Raw genomic sequence first — 3346 nt, 5'->3', positions numbered from 1 at the left:
GGCGGTGCTGGGCGGCTGTCACATTGAATTATTTGGACCTCAGTCCTCCAATATCCTAAAAAACAACAGGCGGAAGTCATAATACTGCTTGAGGTTTACCTGAAGGTCACTTCCATGGATTGGCTGGTCCTATCACTCAACATTTATATCTCATCTCTCTAAATAATAACCCGTGATACCCAGGGTTCTGTTCTGCTGGGTTTGGAGAACCTTCAATGAACTCCATTCAAGACCAACACAAACTTATATTGACTTTGTGATATGATTGCTTGGCAGCCTAAACATTTGCTGGTGTTACGGTACACAGTGGTCAGTCACTTCAATTCCCATAGAAATAGGGAACAGCCAAAGTCCATGCCATGCCCATGGTGGGATTAAACTCCTAAATACTTATTAAATACTTATAATAATATATTTATATAATATATATACAGACAGAGAATATAACAAAGGTGATGCCCCCTTTGAATTTCTTTGTGTCTTCTAACCAAAGCGTTTCGCCTGCTGGGCTTCCTCAGGGGATTACGAGAACCAACAAACAATTTAGTGCTTTGGGTTGTCGGCAATAAAGGAATAACGTTGGATGATGGGGTCTTTAGTTAAGTCCAATACAGTTAGCAAAGGGATCACCGTGTCAAAATAAAATCCACAGTGAATCTGGTGGTGGAACAAATGAACTCTCAACTTGTAGTTGGGGCGGGTTATTTCCTCCAAGGAATTGTCTGAATAAAGTGAAATATGTGATCCCTTGTGGGGTCCCATATATTGTTTCATATAGAAGAAACAAAAAGTCCATATGCTACATTCAGTTTCCAACGCGTTTCACCTTTTGACTTCTTCAGGCGATGTAGAGACCGGTATTATCAGGAGTAGGGTTGATCAAGATTTTAAATTTTGCGGTGAATTCGGCTGTTCTCGCTTACCGAAATTGTAAGCGAGAACGACCGGTGTAAATTCACAGATTGAGCTTGAATTTTAATTAAAAAAAATTGCGGGCTGTGCTGATCAATGAATGCAGTGCTCTGGGTGTGTACAATGACCTAGCCCAAAATTAAACAAACAAATTAGGGACCCCCGGGGCCACTTACATAGCAGCCAAGGAGGTGTGACCCCCAAATTTATACAGACCTGTCTCAAAACTAGAAAATGCTCATAATACAGCACACTGTCCCCTTCCCTATTTTCAACCCCAATTTCCCAGGAATGGTGCGGTGCAGGTGAACAAATTCATAGGTACAAGTGGGGGATACCTGTGGCTAACATCCCCTAAAATTTCATCAATAGGCAATTGCCAGAACAGGTGTAACTCCGCCCATAAAAAAAAACTACCCTGTTACACATTGCTGGAGGCCTCCATCATCTGAACCCCAATTTCCCAGGAACGGTGCGGTGCAGGTGGGTGTAATGCCGGCCTATTATACTTTCAGAGATAACCGGAAGGTGGCTTAGCATGAAGGTTCCCAGCAGATTGTATTCATTTCATAGAGGGTCGGGCTCTAAGACATTATTAATGTAATATACGGACTTTTTTGTTTCTGTACATTCCCCACTATATGGGAGATTATCATATCGAGGTGACAGGTGAATGTTGGATAGCTTTGAGCCTTTACTCCAACATTTGGAAGCAATGAATGTATCAGCCACCTAACTGTCCTGCCAAACCTTCCATCTTCTCTAGTAGGATGCCCATATAGCCAGGCCAGGCATTGAGGACCCAGATAAAGGCAGGAATATCTGGGTGAATGGGTTTATTCTGTGGCACCATGATTCCTCCCTCGCTGCTTCCCAGGTGAATATTGTCTCCGCTTGTCATCAGATCTCTTCCCTCGCTGATTGTGATGGTCTCCTAATTCCCACATAGAAACAACTCCATCTCTGTTTGTCACTACTTCCCAACATTCCTAAGATTGGTGACTTGGAAAATATCTGGGAATCCTGGAAGCACATGTGTGAATATATTCACTCATCTAATCACCAAAGAGGAGAAAAGGTTGGGCTGAAGTCCAGCAGATGACTCAGTCTGCACTGTTTATGCAATTCTGTGGTTTTCTAACAATTAAAATTATGATCTGTGTGTAATCTAACGGCCATGTACAGTGGAGTCACATGGGGTGTGATTCATCCAGCCATTCACTGCAAGATAGGAACACATGGGCGGGGTGATGGAACATAAAAATTATAAACCAGAAGCTTCACATAGGGGCAGAGAATACAGAATAGAAGACACAGAACTGACTGGTCTCACATTGCTTTACTGCACAGAACAAGGAAGTGCTGCTGACTGGCAGGATCAACAGGTATCTGACATCTAATGTGAATCTTTATAATGAAGCCCTACAGTCTTTTATTCAAAAAAAGTATTTTGCTGTCATTTGAAAGTGAATGGGATCCAAAAATTGATGTTTCTATCTGTTAGCTTACTATATGCAGCTTTCTTAACTAAGTTATTTTATCCATTTATTGCAATTTCTTTTCCAAAGTTCATTATCCGGAGATCCTCTTCCAGTCACAAGCTGACAACGCTAAGTTACAGCCTTGCAATTACGAGCCACGTTGTCACCTTGCTGTGTGCGCTCCTTCAGCCATTGCTTGTCCCTAAGATCAGACAGACAACCCACCGGGCAGCAAGTTTTCATGTAACCAAAATGTTCTCATTCCATAAAACTGCTGGGGGGTTTGTCCTGGCCTGGGTAGCAATGGTGGAAAGAGCCCCCTGCCCATAGGAATGTGAACATATGACCTGTAGTAGCAGACTTGGGGATTGTAATGATTTGGTCTCTGGGGAGTTTTGCGTAGATCACCTGTGTATGTTCTTACATCACCCTAATACTCATTTAGTAATATGAATTGTTATTTTTATTTGTAATGTTCATAAAGCCGCACGTTCAAATGTCCTCAAAGCTGGGGATTCAGTTGTTGCTGACCCTCCCAAATGTTACAATATTCCTCCATGGTAACTTTTATCACTCACATTTGTCCCCATAGTATAGATAAAAGCTGCTGTACGCATGTTATATACAGAGATCAGTCCTGCCACTGGCTGCTTTTACACAGCCGTATCAATGACAATGACTTATGACAAGCTGGCCTCTGCCTTCTGGCTCCACATTTGCACTTCTTCCTGCTTGTTCTCTATTTACACTGCTCTGTTCACACTGCACAGACTGTGGATTCAGGGAGTGTCTGCTTGTCTTGGCTGATTGAAAAAGAATTTGTTTTGGCTGAGGCTTTGGGTTTTGTTTCCTTCCTCTGGATCAGCCTCGGTATCTGAAAACAATATTCAGATATATACCTTATTCCTCTGTCTCATATCTCTGCCTTGTGTCTCTGCCTTATTCCTCTGTCT

The sequence above is a fragment of the Pyxicephalus adspersus genome, chromosome 2 (assembly GCF_032062135.1).
Source record: "Pyxicephalus adspersus chromosome 2, UCB_Pads_2.0, whole genome shotgun sequence".
NCBI classification, from domain to species: Eukaryota; Metazoa; Chordata; class Amphibia; order Anura; family Pyxicephalidae; genus Pyxicephalus; species Pyxicephalus adspersus.
The sequence above is the reverse complement of the archived record's forward strand: the minus strand, read 5'-3'. Positions refer to the sequence as shown.